The following is a 15,590-nucleotide window of genomic DNA, read 5'->3' as shown; positions in this document are numbered from 1 at the left end:
TCCCTCTGCTGTAATATCTGCTTGTTTCCAACACTGTGCAAAGGCTATTCTGGCTGCAGTAAGAATGTGCAGTATTATATATTTGACTTTTTTAGAAATTTGACTATTAAATATCCCCAATAGGAAGAATTCTGGTTTTAATTCAATTTGCTCCACCGTTATTTCCTCTAACCATTTTTTTATTCTTTGGGCTTCAGTGCAGGACCACCACATGTAAAAGAATGTTCCCTGTTTCTTTTTACATTGCCAGCAATTCGGATTCACATTAGGAGACATTTTCGCTATTCTCAAGGGTGAGAGATGCCATCTATAAAACACTTTATAGGCATTTTCTTTACATGTTGCTGATTTTGTAATTTTATTATTCCTTGTCCAGACCTTTTCCCATGCTAATAATGTAATGCTACATCCTATGTTTCTGCTCCAAGCAATCATGTTGCCTTTGACTACTTCCTCTTCTAATTCCATCTCTAATAAATAATTATAAAATTTAGTTATATTTTTTTTATCTGGACCTAATAGGATTTTATCTAAGTGTTGTGCCTTAGTATAAATTCCAAAAATTTTCTTGTCCTGGCTATATCTATTTTGAATTTGCAAATAAGCCTACCAGTCTACTTGTAGCCCTTGTTCTTGGAGATCTTCCCATGATTTTCAAGTTCCTTGTGCATCAAGAAGGTCTTTGTATTTTATCATTTTATTAAGATCAAGATTATTTGGATGTATCATCACCTCCATCATTGAGATCCAGATTGGGATTTTTTTTTTGTTCCAATTAGCCAATAAGGAATCTCTAATTTTATGTCTGTGGAAATACTTCTGCTTCATTTTTCCAGTGTCCCATAAAAATGCGTGCCATCCCCTCTGTAAATCATGGCCTTCTAAAAATAAGATCCTTTTATTCAACAGATTTACCCACTCTTTCAACCAAAGTAAGGAGGCTGCACTATAGTATAATTCCCAATTTGGGAGTGCCATACCTCCCCTGCTCTTCATATCTTGCATTGCCTTTAGGTATGCCCTTGTTTTTTTCTCTTGCCAAATAAATTTGGTAATTATCTTGTTAAGTTCCACAAAGTAATTTTTATTGGTGTTGTTTGGAATAAGTAAATAAATTTGGGAAGAATGTTCATTTTTATAGTGGCAATCCTCCCTAATAAGGAGATTTGCAATTTAAATCTTTTTTGACTTGCTGAATAATTTATTATAATTATTTTCCATTAGAGTTTTGCATTGAGCCATCAACCAAATTCCTAAGTATTTAACTATTTTTACTATTTGTAATCCCATTATCCTTTCCAATTTTAGTTTTTGTTTTTCTGTTAAATTTTTAGTTATTAATTTCATTTTTTCCCCTATTAATTTTAAGTCGTGCAAGTTCCCCAAATTGTTCTAACTCTTTCAGTAGTTCTTGACTTGTTTCAATTGGTTCCTCTATGAAAAATACCATATCATCCGCAAATGACTGGAGTTTATATTCTTCTTTTTTAATTTTTATTCCTGGGTTCTGTCTAATTCATGTAAGCAATGTTTCCAAAGATAATATGAAGAGCAGGGGAGATAATGGACATCCTGCCTGACTCCTTTCTCTATTTTTATTGAGCATGTGTACTCTCCATTAATTATAATATTCACCTTTTGTGAACCATAAATTATAGTCAAGATGTTTTCAAGTTTGGTGCCTAAATTCATATTGTAAATTTGTTGGATTAGGAATTGCCAATTTAGATTGTCAGAGGCCTTCTGTGCATCCAAGAATACAAGGGCTATTTATTTTTCTGGATGGGCTTCGTAGTATTCCAAAACATTTAATACTTAAATTGTTCATAATTTGTCTATTAGGAAGAAATCCGTTTTGTTTATATATATATTCATTCAATATTTTTATCAATCTATTTGCTATAATTGTAAATATTTTATAATCAGTATTTAACAGGGAAATTGGTCTATAATTTTGTATAAGTCGTAAATCTGAATCTTCTTTCAGAATCAACGATATCAGTGTCTCCTTCCATGAATCTGGCATTCTTGCTGCTAGTAGGATCTCATTATATACTTCCACCATGAGAGGTCCTATTTGTTCTCCTATTTTCTTATAAAGTCCCCCTGGTATCCCATCGGGTCCTGGGGTTTTATTGTTCTTTTGGTTTTCTATTGCTGCTTTTAACTCAGACCACATAATATCTCTAGTTAACATTTCCTTCATCTCCTCCTTGATTATTTTATCTTTAGTAATACCCAAATAGTTTCTTATCATGTCCTCATTTACCTCCTTCTTTTTATAGAGATCTTCAAAAAATTTACATGCAATTTCTTTTTTCTGTTCTATCCCTTGTTGGGCAACCCTGTTCTCATCTATTAATTGGTAGATCAATCTTTTTTGTTTTTCTTTTTTAAGTTTATAGGCCAACCACCTTCCTAGTTTATTGGCCTGTTCAAAAAATATGTCTGGCTGTATTCAACTTTGAAACCATTCCTTCTTGTTCGATTAAATTAAATTTATGTTTAGTTATTATCATCTGTTTTTTCAATTTACAGTCTTTTAAAGTTTTGCAGCTGAATTTCTAATTCTTTGATTCTTTGTTCTAATTTATTTTGTTGGGCATATTTTTGTTTATTTCTTTTTATGATATCATTGTGCCTCTTATTATTGCCTTCATTGTATCCCAAATATTCTGTTTTGTAGATGCCTCATTATTATTTTCTTTTAAAAAATAGTCTATTTCCTCATCAAGTTTATTTATAAATTCTTTCTCTTTAATTAACTGTGTATTTAGGGTCCACCTTTTCCTTGGTTTCTTCCTGCCTTTCCATACTATCTGAATCGGGTTGTGATCTGCCCATTTGTTTGGTAAAATTTCAATCTCTTTTAATTCATTTACTAACTCACCATTCATCCACACCATATCAATTCATGTCCATGATTGGTGAAGGTTGGAGTAAAATGTAAATTGCTTTTTCTCAGGGTTTAATTTCCTCCACATGTCTATCAAATTTAGTTCAACCATCATTTCTTCACATGTTTTCGGTAGTTCTCTTTTTTTTTCTCCCCCCCCCCCCACTACTATGATCTTTCTGGTGGTACACAATAACATTGAAATTCCCCAAGATGCAAATATTCCTTTTATCTAATTCCACTAATTTCCCATGTAATTGTTTAAAAAATTCCTTTTCGTTATCATTAGGGGCATAAATTACCACTAGTAGAATTGGAATTGATTTAATCCAAATTTGTAACACCATAATTCTTCCATTGCATCCAGATCAACCTGGGGGGCTTATAGTGCTAGATATGGTCTTTTCTAATAGTTAAAAGCAAGATCAATGGGCAAAGCAGACCTATCACAGGAGTCTTGAACAATTTTATTTGGGGTTCTGTTTAGCAAGTTGGACTGGAAAGCAAGAGGTGAGTTCAAATTCCACCTTAGCTATGGAAGCCAGCTGAGTAACTTTTGGGCCAGTCACTCACTCTCAGCCCAAACCATCATACAGAGTTTGCTATTGAGGGGAATACAGGAGGAGGAAGGTAGGTTGGGTGTGTTTACTGTCTTGAGCTAGGAAGGAAATAAAGGCAGGAAATAAAACAATACAACCAACAGTTAAGCAGACTGCATTTTTTTCTCTCGGCTATTTAAATTGGGGTCTTGCATCACACCATTGCTTTTGCCTTTTATTCATCGGAATTTTCATTCTTTTGATACTTTTTTAGTTGAAAAAACTTTTGCTGAAGCTGTAGGAGGAAAATTGTTTTTTTCTGCTACATGGATATGATAATTGGAGCTTAAATTCTCCATAATTATCCAATCTATGCTGATTACTTGGAGAACTTCTCTAGGTGAGAAGGGACTTTCTGGTAGTAACTAGCCAATATTTGAACTGCAACTCTGCTGCAACTTTTATGACAAGGATTTTAAAGCACCTGGGATTCTTGAATTAACGATAAAATTGGAATTCTTGGACACTAGAAGAGCACAGCAGAACACTAACACTTGAATGATTGTAAGGGAATAGGTGACATGATGTTAAGGAGAAGATGTGAATGGGAGATAATGAAGTTTGTTTTTTCAGTTATCATGCTCCTTCTTTCAGCAGGATGTGATGTTCCAATTGCTAAATGTATAGTCAGTGGCCCTCAGAAAATCAATCATAAGTATTATCAGTCAGGGGACGTTATCATAGCTGCTGTTAGTTCGCAGAGCTACATGTTTTCCAACCCTCTCAACTTTGAAAGGCATCCTGCTTTTGAACTCCTTGATGACCTTATGTAAGCAATTGGTACCTTACACCAAAAATTTCAGGTTGTAGGTCTTCCCTAGCCTTGGACAGTAAGAGCAATCATGACTTTCCAATCATTAGCATTAAGGGATATAGTGTGATTTATGCTTCAATGGGTCAGAATTTTTATCCAATTTAAAGAACTATTTGGACACAGTCTTACCACTTTAAATAATACTCCTGAGCAAAGTAACAAGTTAAATGGGTGGAAATTACTGGGGCTGACTCTGCTTCCCACTGTTTCATGTTATTATTGTCATGACAATTCTTCTGTAATTTGGGATAAATTTCATGGAAATTATTCATTTCACTTTCTTTGTAGAGCAGAGGAATATTGATGCTAACTTATTTTTCTTAGAAAAATAGCCATCTTTCATTATGAATTGCAAAATTAAAAAGATTAAACCCATCATATTTAATAACTAATAACAATTCCACTGCAGGACAGAAGATGAACTTCTTTAGCATTCTTGATGTCTTGATAAACCAATTGTTAGCTCATGTGCCAAAAGTAGAATGTTCAACTGAATTCAAATCTAAAACTTCTATTAATAAATCATGCAATCCATGGCTAAATTGGGTTCTTTGGAAGGTTATGTGGTTGGTACAACCCTTTCCTTTATTGTGACCAGATCCAGGCTTACCTAAATCAAATAACTCTCAGGATGGATATGTTTATTTGCATGCATGCAACAACAATATAGTACTATATATATTGGGCTCACGCAAACCTTTGATACTTTGTTAAGTGACCATGAGCAAAACCAGAACCAGGGCTTATATATCTTTGGCCCATTCCATTGGAAGGCAAAGAAAGGCAGAAGCAAAACAAAGAAAAATGTAGACCTGTAAAAATTACAATATAATATTGGAATATTTTAGATAAACCCATCTGTGTGACCATATTATTATTTATCCTTTCTTACTAAGTTAATATGCTAACTGTACTGTCTTTGAACTATTGTTAGTGAATAAAAACAACTTTGGCCATAGGTTCCTGACTGAGTTTGCTTTCTGTCACCATTCAGGATTAATTAAATTTTCTGCAAATGTTGCCTTACAAGAGCATTTTAGATAGATCCTATATCTGGGAGCATCTCATAGATTTCAAGGAGAGGTTCTTTTACCGTCATGCTAAATATACCCAAAATCATATACTATTTTCTTTCAGAAATGATCTCTTGTTAGAAATAAAAATTAGCGTTCCAGCTTATTTATTATTATTTTTTGGAACCAACGCCCTGATAAGCATGGTTAGGTATGCTTTATTGAAGTGTAGGTATTTTTGTACAAACATTTTGAAGAAAAAAGTATCATTTTGGCAATTACCTATCACAACAAAGTCAGTTTTGGTGCATTCCTCATTTTCAACTTAAAAACTACTTGAGAACCTGAGCCTAGATTTCATAGTAGCTGCCAGATAACTTATAATTGATTAATATTCATTAGACTGATATGGCCTCCATAAGTTAAAACACGGGTAGCTCAAGGTAATGACATAAAACCAAAACATAAAAAACAATAAAAAATCTGGCACCACAACTAATCATCCCTAAAGCAGCCAACCACATCATCTTCAAGCTGTCTTCTCACCCTGTGCCAGTGCTTGCATGAACCAGCTCTTTATGGTCTTCAAGAAGGTTAAGGGGATGAGGACCTGCTAGAAATTGGGAGCCAGGATGCTCCACACCAGTGGTCTTCAAATATAGCTGGCTGGAGAATTCTGGGAGTTGAACTCCACAAGTCTTAAAGTTGCCAACTTTCGGGATCCCTGCTCCACAGGAATAGACTGCAATGGAAAAAGGAGAGGATCAAAGGAATCTTAAGTTGAGACAATCCAGTGATTCAATTAAATCTCATTGTAGATTTGTGACTCAGACCTACCAGCACATCTTGGCTTTTGTCTTTGCTGTGAAAGAGATCAACGAGGATATCCAGATGTTGCATAACATTTCCTTGGGTTTCAAAATTTATAATGCCTACTTCACTGGAAGCTTAACTTACCTTGCTTCACTGGAACTCCTCTCCACATGGGGCAAGTTTATTCCAAACTATAAATGTGATGTCCAAGGTAGTACTGTGTCTGTCCTTGGGGGACCCGACTCCAAAGCATGTCTTTTCATGGCAACCATTCTGAGCATCTACAAGTTACCGCAGGTAAATTGTCACCCCATATTTTTCAATTTTTTCTTGCACATATTTATTTTCACAATTTGGTATGAATGCTTCTTACAAACAGATAGCATGAATCAAATGAAAAACAGTCACTATACTTTTTCCTTTATGTACACTGAGAGCATATGCACCAAAGACAGAATCCTTGTATGTCCAACCACATTTGGCCAATAAAGAATTGCATTCTGTTCTATTCTATATCTTAAAAAATAGAAAAAAGTTAAGTTCCATTCTAATGGAACTGGGCCCTATAACTTTTCAGGTTTTTTTCATCCAGTTTCAGAATATTAGATGAATACCATTCAGACATTAAAATTTAACCTACTTAATCTTTCCTTTCTTTATAGCTTGGATATGGTTCTTCTCCTGTGATTAATGATCCAGCCCAACAAGCCTTTTTCCAATGGATGTTCCCTAATAGAAACCAACAGTATGTGGGGATACTCCAGTTGCTTTTGCTTTTCAGATGGATCTGGATTGGTGTCATTTTTATACATGATGACAATGGCCTAAGGTTTGTGCAGAATGAACTTCCCAAATTTTCCCAGGGAGGCATTTGCTTTGATTTTATTGAAGCATTGCCAACCTTGTATTTTAAAACTGGCATTTATGAACTGATAGAATCATGGGTCAAAATATACAAATAATTAATAGCCCAGCCAGTGTTGTGTTCTTACACGGTGAAATTCACACTACGATCTTTTTGAGAATGTTTCCCCAAATTTCAGAACTTGAAAACATACCAATCAAAGCAGGCAAAGTCTGGATAATAACTGCACAAATGGAATTCACTTCTGTTCCCTTTCAACAATCTTGGGATCTAGATATCCTTCATGGTTCCTTAGCCTTTGCAATTCACTCCCAGGATGTGGTGGGTTTCCAAAATTTTATTCAGAAGAGAAACCCTAATGTGGAAACTGCAGAAGGTTTTATTAAGGACTTTTGGAAACAAAATTTCTTTGTCCTTTCCCAACATCCTTGGAAGAGGAGAATGTCTGGAATCGCTGCAGTGGGGAGGAGAAACTAGAGGCTCTTCCTAGGTCTGTTTTTGACATGAGCATAACTTCCCATAGCTATAGCATTTACAATGCAGTTTATGCTGTGGCCCATGCATTGCAATCTATGACTTCACTAAACTTCAAACTCAGAACTATGTCAGAGGAAGGACAGAAGAAGTTCTTGAATGAACAGTTGTGGTAGGTACTATCCTGATTACACAAATAGAAATTGGACAGCCCTATCTACTTAAGCCAATTCTCTATTAAGTTGATATTTTCTATGTTTTAGAATGAGATGGGCCATCTGACTATGGCTAACATGAGGCTGCCAATTCAACAACAACTTGCCAGGGGACAATTCAATGCATGATAACTATAATACTATTAATAATAATATTAATAACATAACTAATAGTATTACTAATCATTTTAAAAGAGGAACAGGTTTAGAGTATAGTTATCTTGATTGAGTTGGTTATGGCAAGATAGCTGCGGTGAGTTGGCCGCCATGAGTTTGCCATAGCAAGTTGGCCATAGTAAATTGTCCTAGACGTGTTTTAGAAGTGGCATTGCCTTTTTCTACTATCATTTGATAGATGTCATTGTTTACAAAATGTTACTATGATGGATTTAGAGAGTCTGGAGATCTAAATCCAATAGAAATTATTCTTCAATATTGCTTCAACACAAAGGAAGAGCTGGGATCCCAAAGAAAGTTAAGGATTGATTTTGTTGCTTCTTTAATCATTGGTCTTTCTGCTAATCTCAGCTCCTCTCCTTTTGCTTTTCTTAGGCATGTTCAGAAAGGGAGTACATGCTGCTTGTTCCTGGAAGGAAGTAGTTAGATAGACTTTGCTTATTTCTATAACGTATTACATTATATTGCATTGTAATTGCTAATATTAGATTCCCGTTGCAGAGAATGTTTGTATGCCTAGAACTCTTCAGCTTCCAACATATATGTGATGGTTACTTATTATATTTATTACTCAATTTGATATGTTATTAGGTACAAAGGCATACAAGTTCTCCCACTCTAACACAATTATAGAAAGCATAATAGGAGAGAAAAAAACATATATGAGAAGACCGACTTGTATTGGTAGCCTCTCAAATCAGACAAAGAAATAGTAGAGAGCATTCCAATGATGAGAAAGAGATTTGGGAGAATTTGATTCCTCTCTTTTTTACCTCTTTTGAGTGAGTCACCAGGACAAATATCAAGATGCTTGAATTTGCTGGTGGGGGAGGGTTGGTTTTTTATTTATTTTAATGTAATGAATTGGATTCTTAAAGTAAGTGATAGACTTACTTTAATTTTATATTTTGTTTTTATTATAGGCTTATTATACATAATTCAGTAATGAGCCTCTGACTAACTACATTGTTTATAATTATTGATAGTTTGAATAAAAGGTTACCTATACCTTGTGAAATATTCTCGCCTTCTATTATCATTTGTATTATGTTTCTAGTACATTTTATTTATTTATTTATTAAATTTATATTGCCGCCTATTTGCCCATGGCAACTCAAGGTGGCTTACAGAATATGAAATCACATTTAAAACAATAAAAACTAAGAAAAAGAATCAAATAAATTAATATAGTATAATATAATAAAATCACCCCCAATTCCCACCCACCCCCACCCTGGTGACAGCAGATCACAGGAGCCATTTAATAGGCTCCATCCCACTCTGGGTTCCCCAAGTCCACTGACAGAACCAGTTCTTCAGCACCTTCTGAAAGAGTATTAGAGTGGGGGCTGTCTAATCTCTGGGGGGTGGGGGGTGGGATGATGTTCCAGAGAGAGGGAATACCACAGAGAAGGCCATTCTTCTGGGTCCCATCAGATGTATCTCCCTCAGGGATGGGACCTGCAGCATTCTCTGCCTCCCTACTCTGATGAGTCAGGTAGATGTGACCGGCAAGAGATGGTTCCTCAGATAACCTGGTTCCAAGCCATGAAGGTCATTAAAAGTGACAACCAGCACCTTGAATTGCACCTGGAAGCAAATCGGCAGCCAATGCAACTCCCACAGGAGAGATGATTTATTTATTTATTTATTTTATTTGGTTTGTCAATTGCATACAAGATAATAGGTATAAGTAAAAACATAGTTATTAATATATGGATACAAGTAAGAAAAATAAAAATAAAAGAAACACTAAGATAGGGTTGTAGGAATGTTGGTGTGCTTATGCATTTCCCCTACAGACCTCTTAGGAAAGGGGTGAGGTCAATAGTAGACAGTCTAAGGTTGAAGTTTTGGGGGTTTGGGGAAGAAACCACAGAGTCAGTAGAGTATTCCAAACACTGACCACTCTGTTGCTGAAGTAATATTTCCTGCAATCAAGTTTGGTGCGATTAACCTTGAGTTTGCATCTATTGTTTGCTCTTGTATTGTTATGGTTGAAGCTGAAGTATTCATTGACAGGTAGGACATTGCAATGTATGATTTTATATACTATACTCAGATCAGACTGAAGGCGGCATAGTTCTAGGTTTTCTAGGTCTAGAATTTCAAGTATGGTGGCATAAGGTATTCTGCAACGAGTAGAGGAGTGGAGAACTCTTCTTGTGAAATATTTCTGGATTTTCTCAACTGTGTTAATATCAGATATGTAATGTGGGTTCCAGACTGATGAGCTGTATTTGAGTATTGGACTAGCAAATGTTTTGTATGCTCTAGTTAGTAGTGTAATATTACCAGAGAAAAAGCTACATAAGATTAGGTTAAAAACTCTTAATGCCTTTTTGGCTATGCATTTACAGTGGGCTCTAGCACTTAGATCATTAGTGATGAGTAGTCCAAGAACCTTGACAGAGTTTGGATCCTTAACAAGGTCTTGACTATTCAGCCTTTATTTTATTTTCTGATTTATTTATTTTTTTGCCAATATGTAAGACAGAGCATGTATTTGTTGAGATTTGAAGATGCCATTTGTTTGACCATTCTGATACATAGTGAAAGTCTTTTTGAAGGGAAGCAGTATTGTTTGTGGTGTTGAATAGCTTTACATCATCAGCGAAGAGAATGCAGTTGCTCTTAATATGATCACAGAGGTCATTTATGTAGAGTATGAAAAGAGAACATTGGGGCAGGATTGCCTCGATTAAAATGAACATATTACCAAAATTTCTTTATTTATTTCAGACAATTCCAATTAAGTTACCCAAAAAATTTGTTGAAGAATTAAATAAGACAACACTTAAATTTATTTGGCAGGGGAAAAAAGCCAGATCAATGTCAAGGCCTTACAAGATACGAAAAGCAGAGGGGGTCTAGCTCTTCCAAATTAGGAATTATATTATTTGGCAGCTATTTTATTATGGCTAAAAGATTGGGTGAACCTACTTAATAAAAGAACTTTAGCTCTAGAAGGGCATGACCTCCAGGGAGGGTGGCATGCCTTCTTATGGGAAGTGGGGAAACCTAAGCAGTCTTATTTTCATAGACACCTTATTAGGGACTCATTATTAACTAATTGGAAAAAAATATGCAAAAAACACTATCTAAAAATTCCGATCTGGCTATCAACAATGGAGGCAATGGTACATCCTAATAATTTGGACATAACAAAAATGATCAAATATAAAGATTTATTAGATCCGCTAGGAAAATTAAAAACTCAACAAGAATTACAGGAACAGGGATTTAAAATAGATCAGTGGTTATATATTCAAATTTATAGCAGATACAAACAAGACATTAAAGATTTTGAAATTTATAGCAAACTGCAGTACTTAGATAAAATTTTATTAGGATCAAACAAAAAGAACCTATCTAAATTTTATAAGTATTTATTGGAAGTAGAATTAGAGCAAGAGATAGTCAAAGGGAATATGCTAGCCTGGAGCAGGAATGTTGGAAGAAGTATCACACTATCAGAATGGGAAAGGATTTGGAACAGGAATATTAAGATTACAAAATCGGCAGCGTACAAAGAAAACACATATAAAATGTTTTACAGATGGCACTTGACCCCTTTGAGGCTGGTGAAAATGAACCCCAACACAAGTCCAAAATGTTGGAAATGTAAAAGTTTAGAAGGAACCTTTTTTCATATGTGGTGGTCTTGCAAGGAAATCCAGAAATATTGGCAAAAAATCAGAAAATGGTTGGAGGAGATAACTAAAGAACAAATAGAATATAAACCAGAGTTCTTCCTATTAGGGATCTCTGACAAACATTTATCCAAAAAGATGAAATATGTAACAATCCATATTTTAACGGCGGCCAGATTAGTGTTTGCTCAGTGCTGGAAATCACCATATACACCTACAGAACAAATGGTAATCCAGAAAATATGTGAATGTGCAGAAATGGACAAATTAATGATAGCCCTAAAAAACAAAGAGTCCTCAACATTCTACAATAATTGGAATTCTTGGTACAATTGGTTAAGCCAGAGATAAACTGACTAAAAGATAAAGGGTAATTTAAGTATAGTAGACGAGATGAGTGTATTTGAATTAATTTAGGTGAAATGGATCTTACAGATTGTCAAAAAGGATATTGTTTGCTTTTAGATGTATCCTTTCCATTTCTTACTCTTTTTCTTTCTTTCTTTTTTCTTTTACATCCTTCCCTCTCTCCTTTTTCCGGTTTGCTAGCCCGGATGTTCTTTTTTTTTCTTTTTGTGTGTGTATTGTTGATATGTTTTTAATTGTAAATTCAATAAAATTTATTTTTTTTAGAAAAGAGAACATTGCCTTGGGGGACACCACTGCTGACAGATACAGAATTTGATAGGATGCTCCCAATTTTGACCATTTGTTATCTGTTTGACAGGAATGCTTCTATCTATACAGGTGTCCAGAGATACCATAAGATTTTAGTTTTAGTAGTTTGTCATGTACCACTGAATCAAAGGCTTTACAGAAGTCTATGTAGATTGTGTCTATTGCTTTGCCCTGATTGAGTTGTGTAGTCCATATGTTTTTGCAGTGTAAGAGTTGCAGATTACAGGATAGTTTTTACAGGATAGTTTTTTTTTTCTGAAACCAAATTATCTATTAGAGAGTAGGTTGTTTGTCTCTAAGTGGAGGATAATGGATTGGTTAATAATTGATTCCATGACTTTATAGGTGATGCAGCATAAAGAGATTGGTGCACACAACCATGCAGGCTGCTGCATTTATTTTGCTTTCATTTTTATGCTCAATTTAGTTCTACCACTTTCTAAGAAAAGTCTCATTTAACAACAGTGTTGGAGAAATGATTTCCTTTGATGAAAATGGGAACCTGGAAGTAGGATTTGATATTATCAACTGGGTCACATTTCCAAATCTAAGTCTACATCGCGTCAAAGTGGGAACATTTGATGTCAAAGCTCCCAAAGGACAAATATTCAGTGTTAATGCTGATTCTATTAGGTGGCCAAGGAGATTTAGCCAGGTATTTTCCATATATACTTGGGGTCCATCACTATTCAGGATGCAGATAATGAAAATAATTGTATAGCCAAATATTTTCTAAGCCCTCTTTTAGATCCATGAAATATACAGGTTGTCAACTATAAAATGTGTATACAAAGTGTGGCTCGAGGCTCATGATTTAATTGGAGTAACTGTCAGAATCCTGACACAGGTCTTCTATGGAAGGAAGGCTGTTTGCAATTGTTTTTTTCTGTAGGCTTAATTATCTGTTGAAGTCTGTACCTGTCCTGTTTGGTTGCTATACTAAATCAGACAGTTATAGAAGTACAAATGACATACTCAGTAATTGCTCTGTAGAACTGTGCAAACAGTTCCTGGGCCATTCTGAATTTCCTGAGTAGACACAGAAAGAACATTCTTTGTTGTGTCCTTTTAGTGACAATTCTAATGTTAGGCATTCATTTCAAATCATGGGGAGATTATAGAGCTGAAAAACCTATATTATGTGATTATCCCAATACCAAACCAACAATTAAGGAGTCTGCCTTGTATGCTTCTCTTTGTGCCCAGGCTCAGCCTATTTTTTTGTGCAATGAACCCTGCCATAAAGGTCATAGCAAGACCAAAAAGGAAGGGAAGCCATTTTGTTGTTACGATTGCCTTCCATGCCCAAGAGGAAAAGTTTCAAACCAAATGGGTAAGGATCTCACAGACTGCATTTGAATTTGGGAGCAGGTGGGGAGGTCCAAACATTATCATTAAAAAATCAGATTGAATAGAAATGGGTCTTTTCCTTTGTGGGATACCAGAAGCATTTCCAGGATCCAGTGCAAATGTGTTTTCCCAGATTTTCTGAAGAAAAAGTGCATATAAACAGAATAAATAATTCTCATAACAATAAAATTGATGTTAGACTCTGCATAATGCTTCATTAAAATAAAATTATTTGAGAATTATGTAAGCCGCTTCTGAATTTTGTGCTTGATGTGGAAAAGAATGTAATTTTGGCTTTCGGTTTTACATATTAGATTTATAGATCTTTATAGAAATGACTCATTCTTATTATTGTAGAAAAACAAAAAGCTGTGATTTTATGTTTATGCCATATTCTGTTGCAACAGAGAGAGTCGGAAGTCAATGCTTCTTTTTCTGTTCTTTCCCCTACCTCCCTCATTTCTCTCTCCCCCTTCCCCTTCCATTTAACTGCTCTTTTATTTACTTTTGTATTTTATAATACTTTATAATGTAATAAAAATGTTTGATTCAAAAAATAGAAAAAGAAAGAGAATCTTGCAATTTTCTTTGGAGCCCAGATTTTGCACTGAACTATTCCTTCTATCTTGGTTAGACACACCACAGTCTAAATGAAGAGATTTGGTTTTACTTTTTAGACTTGGAATCTTGTTACCAGTGTCCAGAAGACCACTATCCCAGTAAAGCCCAGGATCAGTGCATTCCAAAAGAAATCAGCTTCCTATCTTTCCAAGAACCTTTAGGGATCATCTTGGCCATTGTTGCTCTTTTATTTTCCTCCATCACAGCTCTGGTCTTCACGGTCTTCATTCAGCACAGGGACACTCCCATCATCAAGGCCAACAACCGAGGCCTCAGCTATGCCCTCCTAGTCTCCCTTTTGCTTTCCTTTCTCTGTCTTTTGCTTTTCATTGGTCAGCCTCAGATGATAACCTGTCTCCTTTGCCAAACTGCTTTTGGCATCATCTTCTCTGTGGCGGTTTCTTGCATGGTGGCCAAAACCCTCACTGTGGTTTTAGCTTTTATGGCCACCAGGCCAGGTTCTAAAATAAGGTTATGGGTTGGGAAAAGGCTGGCACTTTTTATAGTACTTTCATGCTATTTCATTCAAACCAGTCTCTGTACTGTGTGGCTGTTGAGGTCCGCTCCCTTCCCAGATCTTGACATGCATTCTTTACCTGCAGAAATGGTCCTGGAGTGCAATGAAGGCTCCACTGCCATGTTTTATTGCATCCTGGGTTTCATTGGCCTCTTGGCCATGATCAGCTTTACAGTGGCTTTTCTTGGAAGGAACCTTCCAGACAGTTTCAATGAAGCTAAATTTATCACACTCAGCATGCTGCTTTTTTGCAGTGTCTGGATCTCTTTTGTCCCAGCCTACCAGAGCACCAAAGGGAAATACATGGTGGCTGTGGAGATCTTTTCTATCTTAGCTTCAGGTGCTGGATTACTGGTCCTCATTTTCTCCCCCAAAGTTTACATCATCTTGATAAGACCTGAGCTGAATAATAGGCAACAACTCATGAGAAAACCCCCGTGAAGTGAGTTATAGGAATCAGTCACATTACAGTATACACACCAGAATTTAGATTAGTGAAAAGGCCAGGGTGTTGTTTCATGGAATAATAATTGTCTTGAGTTTTTAGTAAAACAGAATGATTGAGTATATGTATGTAACAATAAAGTAAAAATACAATGGGTGTTCCTCCTTGTTCAATATGTCCTTAAACAATATTTATTTTATGATTGCCCAAGCAGCCCTTCATGGCAATGTTTGCTTTAACTTTTTATTATTATTTTGAAGTTTGATTAAGGCTTACTAAGAGAAAAAATAGAATGAAAGTAAAAATTAAACCAAGAAAAGAGGGGGAATGCATGATAAGAAAAAAATGGGTGGAAAAAAGTATTGATTGATTTCCATCTCTTCCCAACACAATAAAATATAATGCAATTATGACTTCATGTTTTACACTACCTATAATTTTTATGCCAATTCTCTAACTA

The 15,590-nt window shown here is 35.3% G+C and overlaps 1 pseudogene across 1 annotated transcript; it reads left to right on the top strand.

Annotated features, from left to right (window-relative positions):
- Nucleotides 1-6,069: 6,069 nt before the first annotated feature.
- On the top strand, nt 6,070-15,216 carry LOC148124258 (vomeronasal type-2 receptor 26-like; annotated as a pseudogene). The gene is made up of 5 exons (XR_015740042.1): nt 6,070-6,432; nt 6,798-7,650; nt 12,625-12,852; nt 13,404-13,530; nt 14,225-15,216. The product of XR_015740042.1 is annotated as a vomeronasal type-2 receptor 26-like (transcript).
- The last annotated feature ends 374 nt before the right edge of the window (nt 15,217-15,590 follow it).

This window comes from Pseudonaja textilis, chromosome Z (genome assembly GCF_049901715.1).
Source record: "Pseudonaja textilis isolate UNSWEBS1 chromosome Z, rPseTex1.2, whole genome shotgun sequence".
NCBI classification, from domain to species: domain Eukaryota; kingdom Metazoa; phylum Chordata; class Lepidosauria; order Squamata; family Elapidae; genus Pseudonaja; species Pseudonaja textilis.
The sequence above is the reverse complement of the archived record's forward strand: the minus strand, read 5'-3'. Positions and strand labels throughout refer to the sequence as shown.